The sequence below is a fragment of the Natrix helvetica genome (assembly GCF_964273705.1).
Source record: "Natrix helvetica genome assembly, chromosome: W".
Taxonomy (NCBI): domain Eukaryota; kingdom Metazoa; phylum Chordata; class Lepidosauria; order Squamata; family Natricidae; genus Natrix; species Natrix helvetica.
Window position 1 is genome coordinate 16,348,596 of NC_138555.1, and position 13,447 is coordinate 16,362,042.

The following is a 13,447-nucleotide window of genomic DNA, read 5'->3' on the forward strand; positions in this document are numbered from 1 at the left end:
AGTAGACATTACATTAGACAATCTCTGTTAATCATATGGAATAAAATTAAACATGACCACTATACTAAAATACCTATTTGGCTATCTACGATGGAAGCATACATACACCCAAATTTAATTAACATGGAAACTATAGTCACATATAAAGAGCTATTGAACAGGCAGGGGGAGATCAAAACTAGAGCAGAATTGACATCACAAGGAATACAAGTAGAATGGTGGTCTTATTTACAGATACAATCAAGGTATGCACAGGATAGGAAGAACGAAGGTATTGCCAAAGACTACACAATATTAGATAAACTGTTGATACAGACAGAAAACAGACTGATCAAAGTGCTGTATAGATTTTTGTTGGAATATTTATTTATTTATTTTATTTATTTATTTATTTATTAAATTTGTTAGCTGCTCCCTCTCCACAAAGGGACTCGGGGCGGCGTACAATAAATAAAAACACATATTACAAAATTACACATTGTACGGAGGAGGTATAAAAACACAATACAATCATTATAGTAACATAGAAATATTAAAATAAGTTAAAATTAAATACCCCAATGGAGATTGCAAGTTTAAAAATTGCCAGGAGGAGTAAAATGGAACTATGGTTGAGCCAGGCCTGCTAGTTGAAAAAGGTGGGTCTTGAGTTTTGAACGGAAGGAGCGGAGGTCGGTGGTAATCCTAATATCCGGGGGGAGGTCATTCCAGAGGGCTGGGCCCATCACAGAGAAGGCCCTACTCCTGGGCGCCGCCCTTTGGCACTGCTTAGTGGACGGCACCCGGAGAAGTCCCTCTCTGTGAGAGCGAATTGGTCGTAGGGATCTATGGGGCAGGATGCGATCCCGCAGGTAGCTAGTTCCTGTGCCATGGAGCGCTTTGAAGATGGTAATCAACACCTTGAAACGCACCCGATAGACCACAGGGAGCCAGTGCAGCTCGCGCCGGAGAGGTGTTATATGGGAGTATCTCGTACTCCCCATAATCACCCGCGCGGCCGTGTTCTGGACCAGCTGCAGTCTCGAGTGCATCTCAAGGGAAGCCCCATGTAGAGAGCATTACAGTAGTCTAGGCGGGACGTCACCAGCGCGTGAATGACTGTGCGAAGGGCATCCCGGTCCAATAGGGGGCGCAATTGGCGCACCAGGCGAACCTGGTGGAACGCCCCCCTCGCCATGGCTGCCACATGGTCATCCATGGACAGCCGGGCATCCAGGAGGACGCCCAAATTGCGCGCCCGTTCCATGGGGGCCAGTTGTTCGCCCCCAATGGCCAGTGTTGGAATTAGCTGGTTGAACCGGGGGGCCGGAAGCCACAGCCACTCCGTCTTGGAGGGGTTGAGGTTGAGTCGGTTGTCACCCATCCAGACCCGTACGGCTTCCAAACACCGGGACATCATTTCAACGGCCTCGTTGGGGTGGAGATGTACAGCTGTGTATCATCAGCGTACAGATGATATCCCACCCCAAAACCACGGATGATCTCACCCAGCGGTTTCATATATGTGTTGAACAGGAGAGGCGAGAGGACTGACCCCTGCGGCACCCCACAAGTGAGAGGCCTCAGGGACGACCTCTGCTCCCTTGCCAACACACGCTGCGTCCGGTCAGAGAGGTAGGAGCAAAACCACCATAGAACGGTGCCCCTTACCCCCAGCCCCTCTAACCGGTGCAGGAGGATACCATGGTCGATGGTATCAAAAGCCGCTGAGAGATCTAATAGGACCAGGATAGAGGAACAACCCCTATCCCTGGCCCTCCAGAGATCATCAACCAACGCGACCAAGGCCGTCTCTGTGCTGTGCCCGGGTCGGAAGCCGGACTGGCGCGGGTCTAGATAATCATTCTCCTCCAGGTGACGTGGGAACTGTTGGGCCACCACACTCTCTACAACCTTCGCTAAGAAAGGAAGGTTGGAGACAGGACGGTAATTGGCTAGCTCCGTTGGGTCCAGGGAAGGCTTCTTGAGCAAGGGTCTCACAACCGCCTCTTTCAAGGCGGCTGGTAAGAACCCCTCGCCCAATGAAGCGTTCACTAGCACCAAGAGCCAGTCTCGTGTAACCTCCCAGGATGCCAGTAGAAGCCAGGAGGGACACGGGTCCAATGAACATGTGGTGGCTCGTAGTCGCCCGCGTAACCTGTCCAAATCCTCGATGGCAACCGAATCAAACTCCTCCCAGAATGGTCTCTCAAGACTCGCCTGGGGCATCCCTTCTAGCCCACTGAGGGGGACCCATTCCCTCCGGATTTGAGCGATTTTATCCTGCAGATATTTCCCAAATTCCTCTGCCCTGCCCTGTAAAGGGGCTTCCCGCGGTCTCTGCGAAAGAAGAGAGCGGGTCACCCGAAACAGGGCGGCAGGACGGTTATCTGCGGACGCAATAAGGGCGGCACAATGTCGACGTTTGGCCGCTCTTATTGCCACAAGGTATGTCCTTAAGTAGGTTCGTACCTGTGTTCGGTCAAGTTCGGAACGGGAGGATCTCCATCGGCTCTCTAGGCGTCTCTTGTGGCGTTTCATCACCCTTAGCTCCTCGGTGAACCAAGGGGCTAGGGTGGTTCGTTGCCGCAGGAGAGGCCGCAAAGGCGCCACCCGGTCTAAGGCCCCGGCAGCCGCATTATTCCATGCGGCTACTAGGTCCTCTATCTGGGGGCGGGTCAGGTCTACAGGAGGTGGCCCAAGCTCCGTCTGGAACCTATCCGGTTCCATCAGGTGCCTGGGGCGGAACCACCTAGGATATTCCGGTTCCGCCTCCCCGCGGCGGGGGGTAGCACCAGGGAAGTCAAGTCGGAGAAGTGAGTGGTCTGACCATGACAGGGGAGTAATAGCTATGTCCCCTATTCCCAGATCACTCGTCCACTGGTCAGAGACAAAAATAAGATCCAGTGTGTGGCCTCCCTCGTGTGTGGGACCCTGAATTAACTGAGTCAGGTCCATGGCTGTCATGGAAGCCATGAACTCCTGAACCACCTCAGATGCTTCTCCCACCGATGGCAAGTTGAAGTCCCCCATGACCAAAAGTTTGGGGGTCTCAACTGCCATCGTTGCGATCAGCTTTGGAGAAGAAGGCAAGATGGCGTTTTCAGAAGTTTGAAAGATAGGAAAACCCTTCTTATTTGCCTCTAGCGCTGCGTAATCTATTTTGGCCTGAAAAAGCTGGCGTTCAAAAAATTCTATGTGATTACGATAGCTTTCCATATCTTGCTCAGACGTCTGGGACGATTCATACATATCTCCTTGTGTGTGGGAGTGAAATCCCTGCAGCTGTGAGATTTTGGGAGCATGCATAATCAGAAGGGAGTATCACTGACCTCGGTCTGGATGCCTCTTTTTCTGGAGCAGTCCCATCTTGTTGAGATCTGGGTGAGATCTGTCCCACAGCAGATTCTCCATCCAGTCTGGTTGCTGAAGCTATCGGCATTTTAAAGCTTGGAAGCCAGCGTAAAATGCTTTTCGCTTCTCCATCAGAGGGGAGAAAGCCTTTGAAATGTCTTGAAGAGAAATCTCTCTGTTTCTTTTTCTTTTTCTTAGGCATCTTAGGAAATGATTTAAAACGTTCCTCAGTCGTTAAATCATCCTGTCTAATTAGCCTATTACGCTTATCTCTTGGAAGTAGCTAATAAGGAGAAAGCCATAAATTATATAACCAACCTCTGTTACCATTTGTTAGGGGGGAGTTCCACCCTGAATTAATGAAGCGTGGACCGTGGCTTTTCCTGGTAGCATACTTTTGAAGACAAGCAAAAATAAACCCGAAGCAAGATCTAATAAAAAACATTTTTAATATAAAATAAAAGTACAAAAACTTGCTATCTAAATTAATTACATCTCTGCAGAGTTATGTGCCTGCCACCTTCGGCAGGCGAACGGAAGATCAGAAGAGAAAGTTAACCTTTACCTTTACCTTTATTTTCGATTTTTATACCGCCCCCTCTCCCCAAAGGGACTCGGGGCGGTGTACAGTAAAAAACAGATAAAATAGAATACAAACATACAAACATAGAAGAGGAGGCAATACGACACTGTACAGGTAAAGCAAATAAAAACAGTATATCAGCAATCCTAAAAAATACCCAATTAAAATTACCCAGTTAAAATATATCTGCCAGGAGGTATAATAAGGTTATGAATGGTCCAGGCCGGCTAAACGGAACAGGTGAGTCTTCAGTTTTCGTCGAAAGGAGGGAAGGTCGGTGGTGGTTCTGATATCGGGGGGGAGGTCGTTCCAGAGGGTTGGGCCCATCACAGAGAAGGCTCTACTCCTAGGTGCCGCCCGTTGGCACTGCTTAGTGGACGGCACCCGGAGACACCCCTCCCTGTGAGAGCGAATCAGTCGTAGGGAAGTGTGTGGTAGGATGCAATCCCGCAAGTACCTAGGTCCTGAGCCATGGAGCGCTTTAAAGATGGTAATCAGGACCTTGAAACGCACCCGAAAAACCACAGGTAGCCAGTGCAGCTCGCGCAGGAGTGGTGTTACATGGGAGTATCTAGAGCTCCCCATGACAACCCGTGCGGCCGCGTTCTGGACTAGCTGCAGTCTCCGGGCGCGTCCCAAGGGAAGCCCCATGTAGAGAGCGTTACAGTAGTCTAGGCGAGACGTCACCAGCGCATGAGTGACCGTGCGTAGGGCATCCCGATCCAGAAGGGGGCGCAATTGGCGCACCAAGCGAACCTGGTGGAACGCCCCCCTTGCCACGGCTGCCACATGGTCATCCATTGACAGCCGGGCATCTAGGAGGACGCCCAAATTGCGCGCCCGTTCCACAGGGGGCAATTGCTCGCCCCCTATGCCCAGCGATGGGATCAGCTGGCTGAACCGAGGCGCCGGTAGCCACAGCCACTCAGTCTTGGAGGGGTTGAGTTTGAGTCTGTTGTCCCCCATCCAGACCCCGACGGCTTCCAAACACTGGGTCATCACCTCGACAGCCTCGTTGGGGTGGTCTGGGGTGGAAATGTACAGCTGCGTATCGTCAGCGTACAGATGATACTCCACCCCGAAACCACGGATGATCTCCCCCAGCGGCTTCACATATGCGTTGAACAGAAGGGGCGAGAGGACCGACCCCTGAGGCACCCCACAAGTGAGTTGCCTCAGAGTCGACCTCTGCCCCCCTGCCAACACACATTGCGTCCGGTCGGAGAGGTAGGAGCCGAACCACCGCAAAATGGTGCCTCCAACTCCCATCCCCCCCAGCCGGCGCAATAGGATACCATGGTCGATGGTATCAAAAGCCACCGAGAGATCTAATAGGACCAGGATAGAGGAACAACCCCTATCTCTGGCCCTCCAGAGATCATCGACCAATGCGACCAAGGCCGTCTCCGTGCTGTGTCCGGGCCGGAAGCCGGACTGGCGTGGGTCTAGATATTCGGATTTCTCAAGGTGTCGTGGAAACTGCTGTGCCACCACATTCTCTACAACCTTCGCTAAAAAGGGAAGGTTGGAGACTGGACGATAATTAGCTAGCTCCATCGGGTCAAGGGAAGGCCTCTTGAGTAAGGGCCTCACCACCGCCTCTTTCAAGGCGGCAGGAAAGGACCCCTTGCTCAAAGAGGCGTTCACCAGGCCCAGTAGCCAGCCTCGTGTCACTTCCCAGGATGCCAGTACCAACCAGGAGGGACACGGGTCCATTAAACATGTGGTCGGTCGCAGCCGTCCACGCAACCTATCCAAATCCTCGGGGGCAACAGACGCAAACTCCTCCCAGAGTGGTCTCACAAGACTCACTGTTGGCGGCTCCTCTGGTTCACTGAAGGGGGCCCATCCGCTCCGGATCTGAGCGATTTTGTCCTGCAGATATTCCCCAAACTGCCTACGTTTGGCCACTCTTAATGCCACAAGGTAAGTCCGTAAATAGGCTCTTACTTGTGTTCGGTCAGATTCGGAGCGTGAGGACCTCCACCTGCTCTCTAGACGTCTTCTATGGTGCTTCATCACCCTGAGCTCCTCGGTAAACCAAGGAGCCCGGGTGGGTTGTCGCCGCAGGAGAGGCCGCAAAGGCGCAACTCGGTCCAGGGCCCCGGCGGCCCCCCTATTCCAGGCGGCCACTAGGTTCTCGGAGCGAGAGCGGGTCAGGGCTACAGGTAATGGCCCAAGCTCCGTCTGGAACCTATCCGGTTCCATCAGGCGCCTGGGGCGATACCAACTTGAACAGTTTGGTTCCGCCTCCTCGCGGTGGGGGGTAGCACCAGGGAAGTCTAGCCGGAGACATGAGTGATCTGACCATGACAGGGGGGTAATATCTAAATCCCCTATTCCCAGATCACTCGTCCACTGCTCAGATACAAAGACAAGGTCCAGTGTGTGGCCGCCTTCGTGTGTGGGGCCCTGAATTAGTTGGCTCAGGCCCATGGCTGTCATGGAAGCCATGAACTCCCGAGCTACCTCGGATGCTGCTCCCGTCGACGGCAGGTTGAAGTCCCCCATAACTAAAAGTTTGGGGATCTCCACCGCCGTCTCCGAGATCAGCTCGAGGAGCCCGGGCAGGGCTGCTGACGTATAGCGAGGAGCCAAGTATACAATCAGCAAACCCCACTGCCTCCCTGGGCCCCACTTCACACCAAGTGACTCACACCCGGATATCTGAGGAACAGTGAACTCCCTCGGCTCTAGACCATCCCGTATAACTACCGCCACCCCTCCACCCTTACCCAGGGCCCGAGGCTGATGGAATGCATGGAAACCTGGTGGGCACATTTCCACGAGGGGTAAACCACCCTCGTGACCCAACCAGGTCTCCGTTATTCCTGCAAGGTCCTGCTCCCCCTCAGAGATCAACTCATTAATGAGGGGGGCCTTATTGGTCACGGACCTTGCATTGCAAAGCATCAGCCGCAGGCCCTGTCTCTGTAGTTCCCGACCACCTAGGTTGCGGGGGTTGGTACAAACGACCGGGCGTAGCCAGCAGCCACGGTCTCCCAACCGACCTTGGGATCTTCTCTTGTCCTCGCATCCCCCCCTCCCCGCGACCGTTGCAATAGAACAACCCTCTACTGGAATAGCTTGTTCCCTCACCCCCCCGACTCCGCTCACTTCCCTCCTGGACTCACCTGTTCGACTGGCACTGGCTTCCCTCCTGGCCTGGTTATCCCTTCCCAGAACCCCCTAAAAGCAATATAAAACATTTAGCTAAAAAGCCCCTCAGCTTCCTCTTCTTCCACCTCTCGGGGTTCACAAACCCGTCATCAAGGCTGGCCCTTGAGAGAGCCAAGGGCCATACCTGCGAGAGAGGGGCCTCCCGCAGGCGGAGCAGGTCTGACCTCGGATAAATTGATAGGTTGTAATAGTCCCAATAGGGTAGGGGTTTTAATGGAAGCAAAAAGAATCCAGGCCTGATTATGCCTAGAACACATGCTCCACACCAATTCTTAGGTAGGTATCCATATGCCATTTTCCCACAGGTCCAGTATAGTCCATCGGGCGCTAGCCATACGAGGGTTTGATTATCAGGGTCGTTTAAAAATTCTAGCCCCTTGATTTGAAACGGCCTGTTCATCAACTCCCTCTGTGACATTACCTCCCGACCACCATACCCCACTTTCCCATTTTCCGATGCATATTAAGTTACCCACTTCTTTACATCCAGTTGTACTGATCCTCTTGAAACATACGTTTCCTACCAAATTGGTGGTAAGGGTCCAGTCTCCATCTTTCCCTTGATTATAAGAGAGATTACCTTGTTGCTCCATTTCTAATACTTTAGAGTAGTTGAGTTCCTGGGCCTCCCATGGCCATTTCTCTCCTATATTAGTTCCTCCACACACAAAACAGTTAGATACATTCAAAGTGTGAGCTATGTCTTCAGCTAATTTAACAAAGGTGTTAGTTACATATCGGGGAATCTCAGGTATGTTTAATTTCTCCATTTCTAGGTAAAATGACCAAAACAAGCCCTTGGTGTCTTGCAGTTTCCTTGTGATTTTGGTAATTTTCCATTTGAGTGTTACATGAGGGTCTGCTCCTTTTGCATAAATTCCCAAGCCATATAACCCTTCCCAGGTTTTTGTGGGGGTACAAATTAGCTTTACAGGGTTGCATCTATTTCTCTGACAGTTACTAGTTGCTACCCCTGTCTCCAATTTACACATTTGATTACCTCCTGGTGGGTCTCCGGACCACATAATTACACAAGACCAGTAGGGACAGTAGCTATAAGTATCTCGGTCAAAACATTCTCCCTTATTATGACACATATATTTTCATTCTAACATATAACTCCTTTCTCACTCTAAAGTCCCACATGTGGCTTTTAGGCAATTACGGTTAATAGCCATGCAGGCATCGAAGGTCAATTCCACTGGTTTGTTCAGAGACCTAAATTCAGTTTTGTTTAACAATTTCTCTCTCCCACATTCAGTTGTATATATAGACATTTCATATATAGTCATTGACTTAGCCTCAGCTGGATTGTAACATTGAACCTTGCCTTTCAAAGTACACATGTGATATATAGTAGTGTTTACTTGACATGTGGGTGGTGTGTGAGGTGAACATCCATCAGGTTTGCTAGTATGGTATATCAGGGTATTAGATATTAAAGTACCTCGGACTGTAACTTTGATACAGGGACTGCATTCTTCTTTCCTTTCTAATTTTGGTTTTACTATAGGTGTCACTAGAGGTTTTATTGTAGGGGAAGCCATTGTTATTGGAATATAAGCCCGTTCAGTATGACGTGTGGGCGCTAATGAGGTGGTCCTTTTAGTGCGTCCCCCAAGCGTTTCCTCCGGTGCGAACTTTCCCTTTCTTGGGGTATAACACAAGACTCCCTTAGTCCCATTACATCTATTAACCATCAGGGGGCGATCAGCGCCGAATACACACGTAGTGAGATCAAACTGTTCACACGTTTTAGGTACTCCTACCTTCATTCGGATAGCTTGGCCATCCTGACTGATACAGGGAGTACAAGGACCTAATCCCGTATATTTTGTGGCTTCCCTAGTCTTTCTCATCCTTCTTTGGTTCTTTATCGTCGCTCCGAATTCAATCGAAGTCACCTGTAAAACACATGTCCCCTGCCATCCAGATCGTAATTGGGATGGGGAAGTAACGCATTCCCATCCCCAATACCGAGGTGCCCCGCAATTTAGGGTGAGCGAAGAGCTCCCCCCTTTGGATGAGGTTTTTACACAAATTCCTTTTCTTAAGACATAATCCACATATTGACAAGCCCTAGGATTGGAATATCCTCGAGCTTGACAAGTGATTGCAGCTATTTTATCAAACACTTTGGGAGTTCTACAAGGATGTGGCAAAATACCATTCCAGCAGTCTGGGGTAAACACAATAGGTGGCGAACCATTACAGCTCCCTGTCCCGATATTAAATGCTTGCACTATGGAAGGCTGTTCTTCTGGCTTACTCCACTGACCCAAGTTGCTAACACATACTAGGTTACTTTTCACCCCTTGTACCATTACACTTACCCACATCCATACAGTACCATATTTTAGGAGCATGATTGTCGGCTTTACGTTCCCTTCAAGCTTCCTTGCGAGCCTCTTCCAGTGCTGTCCTGACGGTGGGGCAAGATTTGAGTGCTGTAATATGTCCTCTATAATTACCACATCACACTCCACATTACAATGTATGCAAATAACACAATCAATACAATGTGCACAGCAACAACATCCACATTTACACTTGCAAAACCAACACATATAAGCAGTAAAAGAAAATTCTTAATGATTATCAAGAAAATCAAAAACCTTTTCATCTACTCTTCCCCCGTGCGTAGAAAGTCAGCTTCCGGAGTGATTTAGCAAGGGTTTCTTCTCTCTTCAAGGAACTCACACCACGTGATCAGCTCTGGGGGAGGGATTGACTGGGCCGACGAACCCAGATATCAAAGGGTTTTGGCTTTGGTTTTCCCCAAAATATCAGTTTATAATGATAAAATAAAATTGAAGCTAATACTGCCACTAGCCAAAGCCCCCACATCCAGTTTTCCCACATAAGTCCTTACCAATCCTCTGCCATGCGCTGGGGACCAGCTTCCGGTGTGGTCCAACAGGGCAAATATTCAGCCTTCACAGCCCGCTTATATCAGTTTGCTCTATTAACAGCGTCCTATATACATACATGACACACATTGTTTAGGTACGTTTGAAAGTGAGTTTAGTTGGATTCTTCTGGTCCACGGACACCTTCCAGCTTGTGTCAGCTGTAGCTTTGACTCGTGTCCAATGGACCAAGGACTTAGATCCTGCAATCTTGATAGCAAGCAGGGAAGACATAACAACAGTAAATGGTCCCTTCCACCTCCCCTCTAACTGTTCTTTCTTCCAGTGTTTTACCCACACTTGATCTCCTGGTTTAAATGGATGACAGCGGGTAACTAACCTCGGGGGTACCTGTTCCATTGCATATTTCTGGAGTTTCTCAACCTGTTTACTCAGTTCCTGTACCATTTCCATATTCCAAACACCCCCCCCTTATGACCCAAATCAGGCCATCCTGCCAAACTCCTCCTCAGGAGGTTTGGAGGCCAACCAAACATCAGTTCATAAGGCGACAACTTATGCTGTCCTCTAGGAGAACTCCTAATTGCGTACAAGGCTAATGGTAGTGCGTCAGGTCACTTCAAGTGGCTCTCAGAACAAATTTTTGTTATTCTTTCTTTTAGGGTTCGATTCATGCGTTCAATAGAACCCCCACTTTCAGGGTGAAATGAGCTATGAAACCTCCACTTTATGCCTACTGCACCAGCTACCGCCTGATTGACATGATGGACAAACTCCGGACCATTGTCAGATGACATGTGACTAGGAATCCCAAATCTAGGGATTATTTCCTTCAACAGCAATCTTGACACTTCCCTAGCTTGTTTAGTTTTTGTAGGGAAAGCTTCTGGCCATCCAGTGTACATATCTATCATGACTAACATAGTTTTGAACAAGCCACATCTTGGCATGTCAGTAAAATCAATCATAACATAATCCATTGGGGTGTATGACCGAGGTATTGCTCCTGGGGGTAGCAAGGGTCCCTGCCTTAGATTCACTTTTGCACAAGTAACACACTTAGCCACCACCCCAGCAGCAATACCAGCCAGTCCATTGATATAGTAATCCCTCTTCAATGCGGCTTCTAACACTGTTTTTCCCATATGAGTAGTATCATGGGCCAATTGAGCTAATGTCCAAGCTATGGATGACGGCACAAAAACCCTGTTGTCAGGCAAAACATACCATCCATCTTCTACTCTAGCCTTCAAATCAGTCACAGCTTTCACACTTTCTTGCTGGGAATATGTAGGTTTAATCTCGGGTGGTATCACCCCCATGTCCATTGCCACACATACCGATAAGTCGGGTGTTGGTTCTGATCTCTTGGCTGCCTCCCTTACTTCCAAATCAGCTGCCCTATTCCCTAACGCCACTCTATCATCTCCTCTCTAGTGTCCTTTACAATGCATCACTGCTACTTTCTTGGGTTTCTGTACTGCATCAAGCAATCGACTTATTAGATGTCCATGCAAAATATACTTTCCTGCTGAGTCTCTAAATCCTCTTTCTTTGTACACTGCCCCATGTGCATGTAACGTAAGGAAAGCATACTTACTATCTGTCCATACATTCAAGCTCTCGCCCTGTGCTCTTTCTAATGCTCTTATTAGGGCCCATAATTCCGCCACCTGTGCACTATGCCCTTTTCCCAATGGACCACTCTCCACCACTTTCTCATCGTCCACAATTGCATATCCTGACACCCTGTTTCCCCCTATCATGTTGATGTAGGAAGAAGGAAGGACACAGCCAAGCACTCTAGTGTAGGAAACAGGTTTATTATGCATAAGGACCGAACAAAGAGAAAACAGCTTGTCCGGACCCCGAATGATTATCATAAACAGGGTTTTATACCCCACATTACGTATACAGTTGCTGATGGTTACATTTGACATATATGGTATGATAAGGAACTGGAAAATGCTTCATACAGATATTTGGTTACAGTTAATGACAGAAAAGAGAGTTACACACATCTCAAGAATTGTGCAAACCTTATCACATTCTAACTATTGCATTTGGGGAGGAAAGCAGAAGTGAACAACAGCCGTCTGGGTCAGCTTGCCTTACTGCAGATAAAAATAAACATTAGTCATGTCAGCAATTCTTACAAGAAAGGAAATAAAACTTTTGGACTTGATCAGACTTTTAACCTGATTTTTAGGCCTGAACCAAAGTTTTAGCCTATCTCACCCCGCCCTTTGTGACTCATCTGACATGTCCAGAAGAGTCACATATTCTGGATCTCCTCCAACCTCTTGTGGCTGAAGCTTTTCATATTCCCACATTGCCATTACTTGAGCAGTTGCTTTCCTTTCAGCTAATAAAGATAGACTATTAGTGATCGTTTTAACAAAGATGGGTAGCACACATGGGAGTAGCACACAGCCAGCAGCAATTAAGCCCACCAGACCCACAATGGCTTGCAGGCCAGGCAGTTTAGGCCACCAGCCTGAAAATATATCTTGTAGATTGAGACCTTTCCAAGTTTGTACTGGCACATGGGCTATTTTAACCATTTTATCAGTGATTTCTTTAATTCCTTACCACTTTCATCTATTTCGATACAACAATTAGTCAAATCGAACTTTCCACATACTCCTCCTTCCTTAGCTAATAGGTAATCTAAAGCTAATCTGTTTTGCATAATATAAGTTCTAGACTTTGCACTTTCCCTAGCTAATTGGGTAAGACCCTTAACTGTCTCATTAGTTATGATTTCCACAACTGCTTGCAAACGAATCAGACGATTTAGGATGTACACAGGGGTACGATAGCCATACATGCCATCTTCCGCCCATGCAGCTGGTCCATATACCTGTATGATTCGTTCTGCAGGCCATTCTTCATCTCCCCAACTATGATGATTACCTCCCACATTAACTTTCCCTATAAGGGATGTGTCTACGCCTCTCTTTTTCCTTTGTACATTTCCAACCTCATCATAAACCGGAACCCCCAAAATCTATCTGTTTCGTAATGGAAGTAGGAAGAATCCAGGTCTGATTATCCCAAGAACACATGTTCCACACCAATTAGCAGGTAATGATCCATATGCCATTTTTCCACAGATCCAGTATAGTCCATCAGGGGCTAACCGTATGAGGGTTTGATTATCAGGATCATTCAAGAACTCCAGTTCTACTTCTCCTTCTAAAACACACATTTCCTACCAAGTTGGTAGTGAGGGTCCAATCTCCATCTTTTCCCTGACAGGTTTCCTTGTTGCTCCATTTCTAATACCTTAGAGTGATTAAGTTCCTGAGCTTCCCAGGGCCACTTCTCTCCCATGTTAGTCCCTCCACACACAAAACAATTAGCTACACTCAGAGTATGGGCTATGTCCTCAGCTAATTTAACAAAAGTATTAGTTACATATTGAGGAATTTCTGGTATATGTAGTTTTTCCATTTCCAGATAAAATGACCAAAATAGG